General features: G+C 40.1%; 1 protein-coding gene across 9 annotated transcripts in view; it reads right to left on the bottom strand.

Moving 5' to 3' along the window:
• Positions 1 to 17,894, bottom strand: part of ADAT2 (adenosine deaminase tRNA specific 2) — a 105,704-nt gene that overhangs the window by 15,327 nt on the left and 72,483 nt on the right. For 5 of the 9 annotated variants that reach the window (XR_007470669.1, XR_007470670.1, XR_007470675.1 and 2 more), the window contains one exon: positions 7,444 to 7,532. The gene's annotated coding sequence lies outside the window, so the exon portion shown is untranslated. Of the gene's footprint in view, positions 1 to 5,458; positions 5,631 to 7,443; positions 16,346 to 17,894 lie in introns of all 9 variants that reach the window. The other 4 variants (XR_007470667.1, XR_007470673.1, XR_007470668.1 and 1 more) reach the window with 2 other exon arrangements.

The raw sequence follows: 17,894 nt of genomic DNA, 5'->3' as shown, positions 1-17,894 counted from the left end.
TATGTACAGCCATTCCCATACTGTCTTTATTATCCTTAAAGTTCAGAGATAGTGGAAAATTACAGATGGTTTTGGAGGACAAAGTCTGTGACTACAATTGAAATTGGCCTGAATCTTAGCCTTCTGCCCTTAATGGCTAGGATAATCCTATCAAAGGGAAAATCGGAATAAGCTCTAATAAGATAATTGTGGAGACGGCCATGAAGATGCTCACCTCAGCCCCATGATCTTAGACCACTTGCAGGAATAGCTGACCACTAATCGTATCTGCTCCTATCACCCATCTCTTTTAGGCGGTCCTCAGTCTAATCATCAACAAGCCAAGGCCATTTCTTTTATCCCCCATACAGTCATGTCCTCAACTCTTACATTGCTGCAAGGACCAATCAAGGCCCAAGGATGAAAAAACTATTTTTCCCTCAAACAAATATTTTATTATTAATAATTTTACATATTAATAAAAGTGAAATTAGATTAATAAAAAAGAGTAGCAAAAGCACAAACTTAGACGTGTAAGGAAAAAGCCAATTATATTGCATTGTAAAATGAGGCTCAAGGTTCTCTAGGTCATAGATGTCAGCTTCCTTGAGCAATCAGAAGAGGCCCTGATGGGGCACTCAGTGGGCAAAGCCATTAGGAAATTCTGGAAAAATGAGGTCAGTCGTACTCAGAGCATCTGGCAGGGGTCTAGTGTATACCAGATGCTGGGTCCATTCTGTTCTCTCGGCTTCTACCATGGCCAATCTGTAGCACCCGGAGTAACCCAAAGTGTAGGAAAGAGAATCCTCAGCTGATTCAGCAGCAGAGCATGGAAAGAGGAGAAAAAACTCATCAGCACATGGCTCAGATAAGCCAAATGCAAATTAGAATCTGGGCTGGCGCACTCTGGCATTGTCAGGTTAAACATACAGACAATGGATTAAGGTGTCACAGTGATGGCCACCCTAATCTGGTCTCCTGAGTCACACTGGCTGCTGAGTACCCTTGCCCAGTGAACTGAGGGTCCCCCCAGTCCTTCAGCACTGTATCTTCTATTTCTTCTATCATATCCCATGGTTCTTTTTTCTTGGTTTGCTCCCATTTGGTACTTGCCGTATCTTCTACTAGCTTCCTAAGAAATGATAAGTGGAAATGTTTTGAGACCTTGTATGTCTGCAAGCAGAAATTTTATTTTATCTTCACACTTGAGTGAAGAGCTTGAGTCAGCACAGAATTCTGGGTCAGAAAGAATTTTCCTTCAGAATTCTACCATCTTCTAGCTCTACTGTCATTTAGTCTCGGCGTTGCTTTGAGAAGTCCAAAACCATTCTGACTCCTGATACCCTGTAAGTGTCTGAAGCATATCAGAGATTCTGCGTTTGTAGAATCTTCTTTTCATCCTCAGTATTCCTAAATTCTATGATGATGTGCCTTGGACTGCATCTTTTTCTTTTATAGTGCTCGGCAGGGATCCCTTTCAAATCCCTTTTAATCAAGAAACTGATGTTTTTCAGGCCTAGAAAATATTGTGAATTATTTATTGGTAATTTATTCCCTTCATTTTTCTCTGTTCTTTGTGTCTGGAAATCCTGTTATTCAGATGTTAGACAGTCTGGACCAGTCCTCTAATTCATCAATCTTTCCTCTAATCATTTATCTCTTTGCCTTTTTGTTTGCTCTACTTTCTTCAGAATTTCCTTATTTTATCTTCCAACCCTTCAATTGAGCTTTTCAACTGCTAACATGTTTTTAATTTCCAAAAACTCTTTTTATGTTTCCTGAATGTTTCTATTTTATAGCGTCCTATTTTTTTTATTTTCTGGATGCAATCCCTTCTCTTATTTCTTGAGGCTATTGATAGCGTTTTAAATATATTATTCCTTTCTATATAGTTTTTGTTGACTACATGCTGCATTTGCTGCTTTTTTATTTGGGTGTCTCTGTTTCATTTCAGAGCTTTCCCCAGAAGCAAGACAGTTTTTTGTTGTCCATTCACGTTTAAGACAGAGATGTTAAAAAAATCAATCTGTGTCCCTAAGAAGGTGGGAGGGGTTGTCAACCCACCGCTTCCCATTAGAGGACTTAATCTGGACAGCTTGATGCTCTCCAATTTCACCATCTGTAGGTCTTTTTTCTTTGATTGATTAGATGCCCTGAGATTTCTCTTTCAAACTCTTGCCTGGAGATCTAACTGCCAGGGGTCTGGGAGTCAAATAAGGAAGATGAGTGGTGGAGGAGGAATGTTTTGGCATTCGAGATTGTTAGTTGTGTGCATGTGTGTACCGTACATAGATAAACTGTCTTAGTCAGCTCCATGGCCCTCTCCACAAAAAATTAATGAGGGAGCATTTAAAATATACCAATCTTGGGAATTCCTTGGAGGTCCAGTGGTTAAGACGCCTCCCTTCCACTGCAGGTTCAATCCCTGGTCAGGGAACTAAGATCCCACATGCAGCATATGTATATGTATATGTATAAATATACATATATATCTATCTTAAGACACGCTCCTCTACTCTCTTGGCTCTGAAGTTCACAGAGTGAGTCTGTGGGAGCCTGGGCCCCCACGCTGCCTGCTGCAGGACACTCTCATCTCCTGAAGTATTTTTAACGCAAATTCTTATAACTCCCTGAAAAACTTGTCATGTTGACTTAGGAACTGTCCTTAGAGGCTGATATGAGCCTCTTCATTTAATGATAAAGATGAGAGAATTCCTTGCATTAAAAAAATAGATTTGTGGGAATTCCCTGGTGGTCCAGTGGTTAGGACTCAGTGCTTTCACTGCGGTGGCCTGAGTTGAATCCCTGGTTCTGGAATTAATAACCCACAGGACATGCGGCAAGGCCACAAATAAATAAATAAATAGATTTGTGATAAATCCAGGCACTCTACTTAACACTGGTCTTCCATTTTCCTTCACCTCATAAACACCCTCCAGCCCTGGATAGAGCAAGAGTGCTTCGTGCATGCATGCATCCATTGATTTCATTCACTAAATATTTATTGAAAGTTCTCTATGTGCCAGGCACTTTTCTAAGAACCGGATGTACAACGGTGAACAACAACAACATATCCTACTCTCATCCTGGCTGACATGGGTAAGACAGAAAATTATAAAGAACAGCAGTAGGGGCTTTTCTGGAGGCACAGTGGTTAAGAATCCGCCTACCAATGCAGGGGACGTGGGTTCAAGCCCTCGTCCAGGAAGATCCCATATGCCGCAGAACAACTAAGCCCGTGAGCCACAACTACTGAGCCTGCGCTCTAGAGCCCGCGAGCCACAACTACTGAGCCCACATGCCACAACTACTGAAGCCTGCATGCCTAGAGCCTGTGTTCCACAACAAGAGAAGCCACCGCCATGGACATATATACACTACCAAATGTAAAATAGATAGCTAGTGGGAAGCAGCTGCATAGCACAGGGAGATCAGCTCAGAGCTTTGTGACCACCTAGAGCGGTGGGATAGGGAGGGTGGAAGGGAGATGCAAGAGGGAGGGGATATGGGGATATGTGTATGTAAAGCTGATTCACTTCGTTATAAAGCAGAAACTAACACACCATTGTAAAGCAATTATACTCCAATAAAGATGTTAAAATAAATTAATTAATTTAATTAAAAAAAAGAGAAGCCACCACAATGAGAAGCCCACACACCGCAGCGAAGAGTAGCCCTCACTCACCGCAACTAGAGAAAAGCCCACATGCAGCAACAAAGACCCAACACAGCCAAAAATAAAATAACTAAATTTATAAATAAACAAATAAAAATTAAAAGAACAGCAGTAAATATACAGTAGGGTGTGGCAAGCAGAATAATGTCCATGTCCTAATCCCTGGAACTTTTGAATATGCTATGTCACACGGCAAAAGGGAATTAAGGTGGAGAATCAGTTGGGGAGAAATAGGGAGATTATCCTGGATTGTCTGGGTGGGCCCAATGTAACCACAAGGATCGTTATTATAAGTGAAAAAGGGAGACAGGAGAGTCAGAGTCAAGAGTGAGACAATGTCAAAGACTTGTCCGTCATTGCTGGCTTTGAAGATGGAAGGGGGACATGAGCCAAGACATTCAGGCAGCTCAGAAGCTGGAAAGGGCAAGGAAATGGATTCTTTCCTAGAACCTCTAAAAGGAATTCAGCCTCTTCCAACACATTTTACATTTCTCATCTCCAGAAATGTGAGATCATAAATTTATTTTGTTTGAAGCCACTAAGCTTGTGCTAATTTGTTATAGCAGCAATAAGAAACTAATAGAGATGGGGTGCAAAGGTGGAAGCAGAGATAGTTTAATCACTGGGCACTTACCATGTGCCAGACACTGGGTTAGATGTTGGTGATAAAAAGAGAAAAGATATGGTTCCTATCATCAAAAAGTACACAGTCTTGGGCTTCCCTGGTGGCGCAGTGGTTGAGAGTCCGCCTGCCGATGCAGGAGACACGGGTTCGTGCTCCAGTCCGGGAAGATCCCACATGCCGCGGAGCGGCTGAGCCCGTGAGCCACGGCCGCTGCCTGCGCGTCCGGAGCCTGTGCTCCGCAACAGGAGAGGCCACAACTGTGAGAGGCCCGCGTACCGCAAAAAAAAAAAAAAAAAAAAGAAAAGATCAAGAAGGCCCTTGGCAGTGTCAATATTTACAGGAAACAGGAAAAAAAGGAGTCAGCAAAGGCATATAGAGAGAGGCCCGTAAGAAAGTTGGATCTCGGTAGCCACAGGAAGAGCGAGTTTCAAAAGTGTGAAAATAGCAGTGTGAAATCTTAGAAAGGATGACGAAAGGATGATCAGTTGGAGAAGGAGCCATACAAATTAGTAATTAGGAAGTCATCATAAAGACGGACAAGATGATTTCAGAGGTGTGAAGGGAGAAGCTAGACTGAAGAGTTAAGAGGTAGATTTTTTTAAAATAAGTGTAACAACTATAGACATCTTTTAAAGATGAAAAGTTTAACAAAACAGAAACACAGAGTGATAAAAGAAATTTTATGTGGCCATATGTAGAAGATGATTTTATTTAACCTGAATTTCCTTTTGAATCAAGTAAAGGTGAATCAAGGGGAAAGAGAGGCAAATGGCCATTCTGTACCCACAGGTCTACAGCTACGGCAAACTAGCCCCCATGTTTACCCACAGGCACTGAACGCTGGGGCGATATTCAAAGAGCTCATTTTGGTCTTTAATTTCATTTTATACTTCTTCTCACTAATCATATCTCCCTCTACATCACCAACTCCCACTCCCTCAGTGGTCTCCCCCACATTCACATCCTGTCCTTCTCTCTCTCCTTGCCTCTCCTCTCCAGGGCTAGATATCGAGTTCACTCACTCACAGAGAACACTATTTTGTTTTTTTTTAATAAAAAAAATCTATTTCCCCAGGATAACAGTCAGAAAAAATTATAACAGTTGTAATCATAATTGGACTCTTAGTGTTAAAAGAAGAGAGGCTGACTTAGCCACCATAAGGAATCAGAAAACCCACCAGGACATGGGACTTTCACAGTCAAAACCAGGGAAGTCCAGGAAAACTTGGACAAGTTGGTCACCCCCAATGGCAAGCTGTCACGATCTGAGGTCACGGGAGGAAGTTGTTACTCTCCATTTCTCTCTCATGGCGATTCTGCCTCTTCAGAAGAGTCTTTGCTGTTTTCTTGCTAGGAATAAACCAGTCTTCCATGACCCACCTCCTAGGAGGAGCTAATCTGAATGACTTAGCTAATAACCTTTGCCCAACCCCTCTCCACCCCCCACACATACACACACAGGGATCCCAGCCAGCCTAGGAGTGGGCTGCCCTTGGGTCAGGTGACAACCCCATCCAATCTGCGAGCATCTCTTTATAAAGCTAGTTGGCTAATTTCCTAAGCCCTTAACTTTCTTTTGTAAGATAATTTCAGAGCAAAATGGAGCTGGGTGTGGTAGGTACCACGTCATAGATATTGTTTGCTAACCTAGGACAGTGTATTAGTCTGCTAGGACTGCCATAACTACCTTCTGGCTTTTTCCTGTGTGCTCACATTCCTGGCATTTCTCTCTCTCTCTTATACTAAGGACACCAGTCATATTGGATTAGGGTCACCCTTACAGTCTCATTTACCTTTATTACCTCTTTTAAGGCCCTATGTCCAAATACAGTCACATTAGGGGATAGAGCTTCAAATTATGAATCTGAGAAGGACATAATTCTGTCCATAACAGTCAACATTAATCCCTGTTTGGGGGAAGAGCTGCTCCCTCACTCTCACCCTGTGGTTCTGGCAGGGTCTGTCTATCACAGGACTGCCCCACCTGCCCTGGCCATAAGAGTGGGCATGTGACCAAGACAGGGCCTATGATAGTACTCCAATGCTCTGACTCTAGTAACTAGTCCACAGCTGAACAGCTAAGTCAAGTTCAGCCATTAGAGTTCCCCTCTCCAGGTTTTAGCTTTTTAAAAACAGGATCTTCCCTTTTATTTTATACAACTGGAAGGATATGAATCTGGAACAGCCATATTTTTACCACATGTTTTTACTACAGGTTGAAAGCCTGTATGTCGGAGGAGAGAATTAAACTGATGTAGAAAGGAAATGGAGAAAACAATGTGGGAAGGAGAGGGTACATGATGTTACCTAGCCCCTGATTCTAGACCTGTTGCTGCAGGAGCTAATCTGACTCCTAGTTTACACAGTTCTTCCTCTCTGAGAGCTACCCTGGGTCTTTCCAATAATTTCCCCTTTTTGATTAGGCTAAGTTCAGGAGTGATTTCTCTGACTTAACTGAATATACATGAGGGTTAACATGGTCCCCCAATTCCCACCAACCACTGCAAGGTATACTCAGGTGGGAATAAATATAATAAACATGTAGGTCTGGGCAGCTAGGCATCCAAAACAAATACAGGTGGCTTCACTGTGGTCAAGAACTCCAGGCAAATGAGCACACAGTACCCAGCAACTGTTTTGGAGGAATGAAGGCAACACCCTCTGGAGGTCAAAGGTCCAGATGTTCACGAAGATAGAGAAGTTTAGGATACAGAAGTTTGAAAAGATACAGAAGTACACAAAGATACAGACAGACATTTGGGAAATATGGTGAACATGGAGAAAAAAAAAACAATATAGACTTCTACTTGAATTAAGAAAATTAAAGTGAATTGCTTAAGAACAACTGAATGAATTGCCTTACCACATAAAATAAATCACTGGGGCTTTAGGAACTGCTTTGGGGAAATACAGATGGTCAAGATGACTCGATATTACTGACTGTAATACCAAACTGTCTGGCAACGGTGACTGCCATCAAACATTAACAGTTGATGTCACTTAAGTACTTTGGGGCACCTATTAGGGACTCAGAGAGAAGAACGCAAAAGAAACAGGAGGCTCCGACCTCAAATGTTGAAGTGTTATATAGAAGACAAGGCTTGACACACCTGAAACACAAGAGTTTAAGAGAACATAAAGGCTAGAATATATGGCATCTTACCTCAAGATTTCAGTAACATAGAAGCAACTGAAGGCTTTTGCATCTCTACTTATGACTTTAGAGGATTCCGTTTCCTAAATTGGACCAGCCTAAAAGGGAAAATATAAAACTCTGAGTAATACCAACAGCACTTTTTTGCCCAATGAAACTCAATATATCCAAGCCAGAAACATAGAGAATAAAATTAATTTTGGCCAATTGGTAAGCACTAGAGGGCTTTAAACATCATCTGTATCCCCCCAGGCACTCTAACATGAAGTTGAATACAAAGAGAATGTCCCAGAATGTTGAATTACCTTTTACCCACACAGTGTGGACTTGAGATCGCGTGGATAAAAATGACAGCAAATAGAGTAACGGGAGAATAAAATATTACAATGTTGTGCTTTATTAAAAAATGTTAGAAGAGAGATGTTTGCTTTAAATTTCATAAATAGTACTTCCTTAAGCTCTTAATTGTTCATATAATACTTGGAATCTAAAGGCGAAAATAAAATTAGGATAACATAAATAATTCGTTAACAAAGTAAACACAACCACAATCAAATGTCTGAATGAACAGAAGTTACATGAAATGAATCCAGGGTCTATTTTTATTATTCCCATGTCTTTAGAGAAGGAGCAAACTGTTTAATCATGCAATTGCTCAGATTTTCCTGCAATGCAAGTTTCAATTCTCTGCATCTTTATACAATTGCAATTTTTTAAAAGATAGAGCTTTATCAGAAAAAAAAAAAGCAGTCCTGATACAATCCAGAAATATTTTCGAGGTCAAAGCTTACTTTCACATACATGGAGTGAAAAAATTTAACTTAACTGAAATGCATCAAAGCATGCTCATTATTTTATATACCCATGCACATTTTGGACGTTCCATATTACTTTTCCTGGACATCCAGGTGGGTTCTAAGGAAAACTCTAATGGATTACGTTTCATCTACACAGCTAAAAGAAGGAGAATTGCACTCTCCTAACTTGGTGGTGGTTTTTTACTCAAATTTGAGATTAAAGAGGTTTAAGTTCTTGCAATCACAGCTCTTTAGATCACATCAATGAGTCTTCACAGACTTACCTTCACTAGAAATTGTACAACTGAAGAGATGAGAGAACAATGATATCCTCTTTAATTAGAGCTTTTGTGGATCCATTCTGTGGATATTATAGACATCCTTCAACTTGATTCTGACACATTTAAGGCAACTGAGGAAAAAAAGGTAAACGGATCCCCTAACAACTTTAGCTATGCCTCTCATTAATTACTATTTTCAAGGGCCATAGAACTTCCTGTGGTTAATGGTTAACACCATCTGGTGGCCTGCAGGACAAGTGGCAAACGTAGACTATCAGGGCTCAAGGAGTCTTGAGAGGCCACTTACATCCATCTCTCTGCCTTTAGGCAGAAGTGGGGAAATACGAGATGCTATCAAATTTTTGAAGACTTTCAAGAAAGTAGATTCTAAGACATAAAAACAGTAACTCCAAAAACACTTCAGTGTCTAGCAACCCGCATCATCAACTCTCACTGTCATTGTCAAGATATTTTAAATCTGTGAGCCTGGAAAATAGAGGTATGACACAACAACTAATCTCTGGATGTCAACACGCTTGCCAATTGTGTGACTCCCCAGAAAATATACACAGCTCATATCTGCACTGTAAAAAAAGAAGTGCTCAAAGCCCTCATCATTTCTAAAGGGGTTCTAAGCCAGAATGACTTCCACTCTCCTGAGAATAAAATATTGATTTCAGGAGAGTGGAACCACCTGTCCCATTTCTATTTACCAGGACTAGTCAAGATTTGAGATTTTCAAATTTTATTGTTCTCTTTGTTTCTTCTCTTTGAAATTTGTTTTTACATTGGAAACATCAATGTGAACATGTGCTTTAAGGACTTGAAAAGAAACACACCCTTTAAATGCTAACTGTGTCTATAATTATTTAGCACCTGCTCAAATAAAGGCAAGAATTGCTCCAAACGAAGAGTGTTGCTTATTTTTGTTGATCATAGGATCCTGGAGAATAAGGTGGGATTTTGGAGGGGAGAGGAAATAAAGCCCTGAGAGTATGACAAGGAGAAACTAGGTTAAACTATGGTAGTTGCAAATCAAAAATATCACAAGCCAATGACTGTATTCTTTGTTTTTCTTTGATCACATCAAATCTCAATTCATATCACAAATTATATCACGCTGTGGAGTTCGTTGCTCTATTAATCCCAGTTCATACCTGAGAGCCCTGGGTGACATCATGTTCTTAACAAGATGTGCCTTGAAGAATAAATTGAGGAAACAGAACGTAAGATGGTTACAGACCTACAAGTCAGGATATAAAAAGATCTGTGGCTATTCCAAAACAGATGTTTACGGTGAAAAGAAGCTGCCCGAGAATTTCCATGGAAAGAATAGCAGAAAGAAAAGAAGTAGAAGGAGAAAGTGGAAACATTTAAGAAGACATACAAAGAAGAATGGAAATAAAAGCAAAGGGAGAAGATGGCAGCATCAATCTGTGTGTGGTGAGATAGAAATGTGACTTCCAGGGAAGACGAATGCACGTGTGTCTATATGTAGGTGCGTGTGTGTGCGCACATGTACAGAGTATGAGGAAAAGAGCTTGGGATCTGAAATCTGGATTCAAAACACCTGTATTTTGAACCCAGATTTAGCCTTCTCTGGTGACATGACCATAGGTACATGTGTTAGTTTGCTAGGGCTACCAAAATAAAGCACCACAGACTGGTGGTGCTAGCTAGACCAACAGAAATTTATTTTCTCACACTTCTGGAGGCTAGAAGTCCAAGATCAAAGCGTTATCAGAGTTGGTTTCTTTTGAGGCCTTGTAGATGACCATTATTCTTCTCCCTGTGTCTTCACATGGTTTTCCCTCTGCACCTGTTTGTGTCCTAATTTCCTTTTATAAGGACACCAGTCATATTGGACTAGAACCTACCCTAATGACTTCATCTTCATTTAATTATCTCATTAAAGGACTGATCTCCAAATACAGTCACATTGTGAGGTACTGAGGGTTAGGACTTCAACATAACGTTATGTAACCTTTTCAAGGTCCTTTTTTTTTTTTAAAAAAAGAGAGGATTATAATAAGAAGTAACTCAAAATGCTGTTGTAATGACTAAATGAAGTAATACATTTTAAAAGTTAAATGTTCAACAGCAGTAAAATGCCTAATTACATAATGTTCAAACAACTGAATATTATGCAAAAAATTTTAATCACATAAGAAAATACCTCTTATATTAAGTACTTAAAATGCACAATTCTTCTTAATATGTGTGTGAACATATTTAAATATATTTAGTTTGTAACAAAAAATGTGTATTGAAAGGGGCTTCCCTGGTGGCGCAGTGGTTGAGAGTCTGCCTGCCGATGCAGGGGACATGGGTTCGTGCCCTGGTCTGGGGGGATCCTGCATGCCGCGGAGCGGCTGGGCCCGTGGGCCATGGCTGCTGAGCCTGCGCGTCTGGAGCCTGTGCTCCACAACGGGAGAGGCCACAACAGTGAGAGGCCTGTGTACTGCAAAAAAAAAAAAAAAAATTTATTGAAGGACAACACAATAAGATGTTAATGGCTAAGTGTGGGTGGAGAAATTATTCAGAGATGATCTTTGTTCTTCCTGTATTCATCTATATTTTCTAAGTCATCTACAATGTGCATGCATTTGTTTTATTTTATTTTGCATCAGGATAATACTCATCTTTAATTTTTTTTTTTTTTTTTGCGGTATGCAGGCCTCTCACTGCTGTGGCCTCTCCCGTTGCGGAGCACAGGCTCCGGACACGCAGGCTCAGCGGCCATGGTTCACGGGCTCAGCCGCTCTGCGGCATGTGGGATCCTCCCGGACCGGGGCACGAACCCGTGTCCCCTGCATCGGCAGGTGCACTCTCAACCACTGCACCACAAGGGAAGCCCTCATCTTTAATTTTAAAAGTCAAGTATACTATCAGACTCCAATCCTCCTCATTCTCAACTCCTACTACATGAGTGACTGCTTTTGACTCTTCTGCCTGTGTTTTCTGATAGATATTTATCTCCATGTTTCTAACACAGGTTTAAACTTTTTTTCTTGATATTCACATTTTTTTTTCTATTGACTGTCTACTCTGGGCAATGAGGAATTAGGCCTCTTACACTTACAGCCCCTAATCTTCCAGACATTGTCTATCTCCTAGCATCCTAATCTAGTTTTATTACATTGTTATTAATTAAATAGATATTCAGTGTTCACATTTTATGACAAATAAAAACTCCTTTCTCAGTTCTAAAAATTTGTTGACATCTGTTAGCAATTGTCTTCTCCTCTCCCCAAAACCAGCTTTTTAAATGGAAAAGGAAAAAACTGTATTTTAATTACAACCAGTCTTGAAAAAATAAACATGAGGATGATTTATCATATAGTTTACTGACATACGTAAATATATACATATGAAAGTGTTAATATACACATCTATGCTTAAATCTTGGCTTTGCCACTTACTAGCTGTATGGCTTTGGAAAAGATACTTAACTTTTCTGATGCTCAGTTTTTCTCATTTGATAAATAATAATACTGCCTGTCTTGCATGGTCGTAGTTTGAAATGAAAATGATGTGTATAAAATGACAATAATGTATTTAGAATGTACTAATGGCTCAAACCAGGAAATCAGTATATATCAATAGTTGATTTTATTAACATAAATATCAGTTATAATTTTAAGTTACTTTGTATAAATATATGATATGAAAATCTGAGACTACCATGTTTCAAGTCCAACAGTGCAAAAGGAGATCAGGAAACTACTAAGAAATTTTTTTGCCTATTTCCTGGTGGAGATATGACTTAATTAGAGTGAAACTGGCCATTTTATTTCAAAGTGTAGGTAATTTGGAGGTATAAATAGCTAACACTGCCCCTAGTATAGTCCAGATGGTCTTATCAGATCTTATCAAGTTTCTTGTACATTAAGAAACTGAGTTTAATGAGCCAACAACACCCTAAAACAGGCTTGCAATAAACTCAGCAAACGTACTGGCAGCCCTCCAAGTGTGTGAAAAACAATCTCCTCCCCTCCTGTGACAAAGAAGGCGATCTTGACTCCAGAGCATTACTTACCTTTGGCAGACAGGTGAGTGGTCCTTGGAAGGGCTGTTGTAAAAATGTTTTTGAAACCCAATACCTTAAAGCGGCTGAGAGACTTGGGCATTATTTTTTTCATTTGGGGACAAAAGATCCAAAGAAGAGTCTTCCCTCCCTTAAACCACTGGCTTGAGAAAGGAAATGAAGAATAGACATTGGTGGGGAGATGGGAAGAAAGAGTTGGCAGAGGGCAGAGGAGGGCTTTTGTGAGGAAGGAAGGAAAGAAGCAATAGAGGGAGGAAGGGAGGGAGGGAGGGAGGAAGCGTGGGTAGGGAAATGTCCTCTCTTGATTCTCAGTGTCTGATCCATCTCCCTCACGGATGTCTCATTCCTCCCACAGACCAGAGCAAGCAAGGAGGCCCTTCCATCCTCCCAGTTCCATTAGAGGTCCGAAATAAATCGATTATATTCAATAGGAAATTATTCCTTTAACCCTAACATAACTAATTCTGTCTATTCTACTAGACTCTGCACTCCTTAAGGGCATAGAACATAGCTAATGGTCTTCAAATCAACAATACTTACACTCTCTGGCACATAGTAGGTACTAAATAAACAAACATTTTCCTATTAAAACATTTTAGGGCCCATATGCTCTATTTTTTCTCATGAAGTCCATTGTTTATCCTGGGGTGGAAAAAATTTTAGCTTATATGTTAATAATAAAATTTTCTATTTGGTCCTACATAATAAAAAGATGAGTTAAAAGCCCATTTTCTATAAAAAACTTGGGTCTTCCACTGATGAATGGGTGTCTGCTGGTGGATAGAGAGATGTCCTTAGCTGAGATTGACTTTTTGAAGCGGTGATGGCAATACCTACCCTCAGAGAGGCAGGTGAGTTCAGGAATATGATTACTGTGGAATATCATTCAGGAAGTCATTGAACTCTTATTCTAAATAGTGAAAACATTAAATAAAGGAAAGATCAAGGTACCTCATTGAATTTCAGAGTTTTGATGATATATAAAACAAATAACTATAAAGCTAAATTTACTTTGGCTTGTTACTCCTTTAAGGAGAGGAGAACCTGAAAGTATTTTTAAATAAGTAAATATTGAGTTAGGTTTGGAAAAGAGTTATTAGAATTGTAATAAAGTTCCCCATTTTGACTTTTTCCTATTTGGATATTGGTCAACGAAGTAGAGTTCATAACAGAAATCTAAGTAGGGATTAATCTGCACCTGCCTCTACCTCCAGAACTATAGTGGTTTTATTTACATGACTGCCTCTAGGGAATTAAGAATAGATGTTAAAGAGAACTTTTAAGACCAGGATGGGAGAATAAGTTTGCCCAACACCTATGGGTAAGATAAGGATGTCCCAGGTGGGGGAATAGTGAAATCACCCTAACGTAGGAGAGAATCAAATGACGTGAGTTTTGGGGGATACTCAGTGAAGTCAGGATGAGTCATGTAGTGCCTTCATTCATCTTCTGGTATTAGTCTTGGGTAAGTTACTCTGAGTCCTCAAAGGAGTGCTGTCACATTGAAGGTTCAGACTACATATAAGATACTAGACAAAGATCTCAGGTTACTGAGAAGCAGTGTCATCCAAAGTTGGGCTGAGAAAGCTTAGTCCATGAGTTGAGACATAACCATCCTCCATCTTCAGAGGTCCTTGTGGAGATTAGAGTGAAACATCAAACACGAAGTAGCAGCAGATGGGGACAAAGACACAAACAGAGGTAGTTGTAGAAGCAACATCCACTGAACGAAGCCACCAAGAACCAAGACTGCAGGAAAAATTTAATGACTACCAGGGAGAGTGAGAATCCATCCCATCAGGGGAAGGAGAGAAGATAATGAGGAATCAATGCCTTAATAACTTTACTAGGTGGGTACTTAGATGCAAAGGTTAAGGAAACAGTAGTCTCATTAGCTGTCTACAATGCTAAAGTAACCAAGAAGAACAAGAGTTACGTCTATTTACTTAATCACATATGTTAAGTTTCTCAACAAATTATGTGCCAAGCACTGTGCTATGTGCTGTGTATAAAACACTTAGAAAAACAGACAAGGTTCCTGCCCTCCTTGAGCTTACAGTCTTGGGCTTAAATATCCCTTATTAACAGTGCTGCTGGTTTTATTGCGGTAGACAACCCAAGTTCTTCTGCAGTTTTAAGATTCACCCGTTATGAAAAAGGTAAAGAGAAGTTAACGAAATGGCCACAAAGAGACCTATATGGTGATTTTACCACCAACCTGAAGATACACTTGCTTTAAAACTAGAGTAACTTGAATTAGAAGAAAACATACTACTACTAAATGTAATACTATATCACTTCTAAAAAGGAACTGGTTTAAGTGGTAATGTCCTTGTATAGACTGAAAACGGAAATTCACTAGAACTCCAATCCTAATTGTACTTGGAAAATATTTGCAGCCTTCTAGAGTTGGAAAGTCATGACCTAGTATGAGAGAAAACCCAGTCTCTTGCTTCTCTTGCTCCTCTGTTTATTTATTCACTCGTGTAGCAAATATTGATTGAGTACCTGCTACATGCCAGGCACAGTTGTAAGCACTTGAGATGCAGCGATGAACAAGACACAAATCCCTCACTCTCATGACATTTAAATTCTAGTGGGTAGGAAAGACAAGAGAAAATAAGAAAAAGTAAATAAATGAAGTTCCAGTAGTGGTAAGTGCAAAGAAGAAGCAGCAGCAGAACAGGAGGTAGCGACGGGGGAATGGAAAGAAGTTAGAGACAGAGAAGCAGGAAGGGGGTGGGAGGATGGGGACTCTATTACCCAGAGCTGCCCAGGAAGGCCTCCTTGAACAGATGCCTGAAGGTAGCGAGGGAGTGAGCCATGCAAAGATCCAGAATTACGGGCGTGTGAAGCCTGAAGCAGAACCGGTGTAGCCAAAGCAGAGTGAGGACAGAACGGTAGGAAATCTCATGACAGGGGCTAGATCCTGCTGGACTGCATAGATTTTACTGAGGCATTTTCATTTCTCCCTCTGTTTGTTTCTTCTGCTGTGTTGTGTTGTATTTTTTTAATGACGCAAAGCTGTTGGAGCGTGTCTGCGCTGGAGAGTGACAGCTCCTCTTTTTAGCTGCCAGGGCTTTTTCAATGGCACATTTTATGAGCACTTCTTCCAGACTGGGCTCTCTGTACATTTTGTGTGTTGCTGAAAGCGATCCTGGACACCCACAGCCCAGCTTCCCACCTCATGCAGGTAAGAACTTCCCTCAAAAGGGGCCATTCATTAGACTTTCTAATGAGGGTTCAAAAAGTTATGGGGGACGGAGGCATTTACAAAGATGGTGTGGCTAGAAGAGGAGGGAGGGAGCCCAGGTATCCCTGTCACCATGACAATGAGAAATCAGGGTGTGAGTGCCGGAGAGTAGTTTTCACCTATGTTTGTATTAACAGGGCTTCCTCCAGGACGCTTTACCGCAGTGAGTAGCAAGCCTGCTCTCCTGGCCACATCCAGGATATACTGGTGCTTTCTCATCCTGCAGGCACACTGTAGCGGGGAGTGGTGTAACAGGCCAGGTCCATTAAACGGAATAACAGTAGCTACTGTTACTGAGCTCCTATCAAATGCTAGTCACTGTGTACTTAAATATATGATCTCTAATTTCCACAACCATTCCCTAAGATGTTATCTCTGTTTGATAGATGAGGACCCTGAAGTAGAGACAGATGGCAGAACTCACCCAAGTTCACACAGAAGTGCCAATGCCAGGGTTTGAGCCCAGAATTGCCTGACTCTGAAACTTGAACTCTTTGCCTTCTACCATGCTGCCTCCAAATAGGTCAAATGACTAGAAAAAGAAGATTTCAGTTCAGAATTGTCATTGTAGATTGTTTCCACCAGTTTATTTTATGTAGAACTCCAAATGGGTCAAATTTCATAATCATGAAATTCAAGAGAACCTCTGTGCCATTTTGTTATAGGGCAGCTGCCTTGGAATTTGTGTCATAACTTATTATGTTGGCTATTTTTGAAATAAGTAGACCTCAATTGAAAATGGGAGGATTTATCATATATAATTTTTAAATAAATAAATAATTTCATTTAATGAACTTCTTAGGGCCTGAAATTGCTTTATTCCATATAAATTTCATTAAAACACAGACCTATAGCTAAAGCAGAGAAGAGAGTATAATTTGAGTGTTATTTACAATTAAGGCTACTATTTTTCTGCTCACAGACTCTGGCTCAGGACTGCCTCACTTCTCCACCCACGGTTTTGTCAATTCCGTGAAATATTTTTTCCACTCTTTTTTAAAAATTTTATTTTATATTGGAATATAGTTGATTAATGTTGTGTTAGTTTCAGGTGTACAACAAAGTGATTCAGTTATACATATATTTGTATATGTATATGTATTCTTTTTCAAATTCGTCTCCCATTTAGGTTATTACAGAATATTGAGCAGAGTCCCCTGTGCTATACAGTAGGTCCTTGTTGGTTATCCATTTAAAATATAGCAGTGAGTATAAGTCAATCCTAAACTCCCAAGCTATCCCTGCCCCTCCACCCTTCCCACTGGTAACCATAAATTCATTCTCTAAGTCTGTGAGTCTGTTTCTGTTTTGTAAGTAAGTTCATTTGTATCATTTTTTTTAGATTTCGCATATAAGCGATATCATATGATATTTGTCTTTCTTTGTTTGACTTACTTCACTTACTATGATAATCTCCAGGCCCATCCATGTTGCTGCAAATGGCATTATTTCATTCTTTTCAATGGCTGAGTACTATTCCACTGTGTATATACCACATCTCTTTATCCATTCCTCTGTTGATGGACATTTAGGTTGCCTCCATGCCTTGGCTATTGTAAACAGCGCTGCAGTGAATATTGGGGTGCATGTATCCTTTTAACATTGTGCTTCTCAGAGCATAACTATCTATCTCTCTCTTCTCTGTCTCTGTCTCTGTCTCTGTCTCTGTCTCTCTCTCTCACACACACACACACACACACACACACACACACACGTCTTCTACAGAGAAAGTTAACTCTCCATGGAAGATTTTTGGGGCAGAATAGGATGCATTTTTCTCAGACCAACAAAACAGACAGGGGCCAATTACCAGGTTCTAGATCTGGTGTCTCACTAAGTTCTTCATGTAGATAAATGCTGGGAAAATATTCTCCAGGTAAAGATTTTGCCTCAGTGGCTATAGACTTTGACCCTCACTAAACTAGTCCTCACACACCAGTGAGCACTGGGTGACAGAACTAGAATATTACAGTAGAAGGAACCTTGAAAATAACCTCATTCAACCTCCATGACAAATAGAAGAAGAAACTAAGGTCTTGTATAAAGGGTTAGAGGGTGAAATGAGACTGGAACTCAGGTCT

The sequence above is a fragment of the Orcinus orca genome, chromosome 12 (assembly GCF_937001465.1).
Source record: "Orcinus orca chromosome 12, mOrcOrc1.1, whole genome shotgun sequence".
Lineage (NCBI taxonomy): Eukaryota > Metazoa > Chordata > Mammalia > Artiodactyla > Delphinidae > Orcinus > Orcinus orca.
This window is presented reverse-complemented; position numbering and strand designations above follow the sequence as displayed.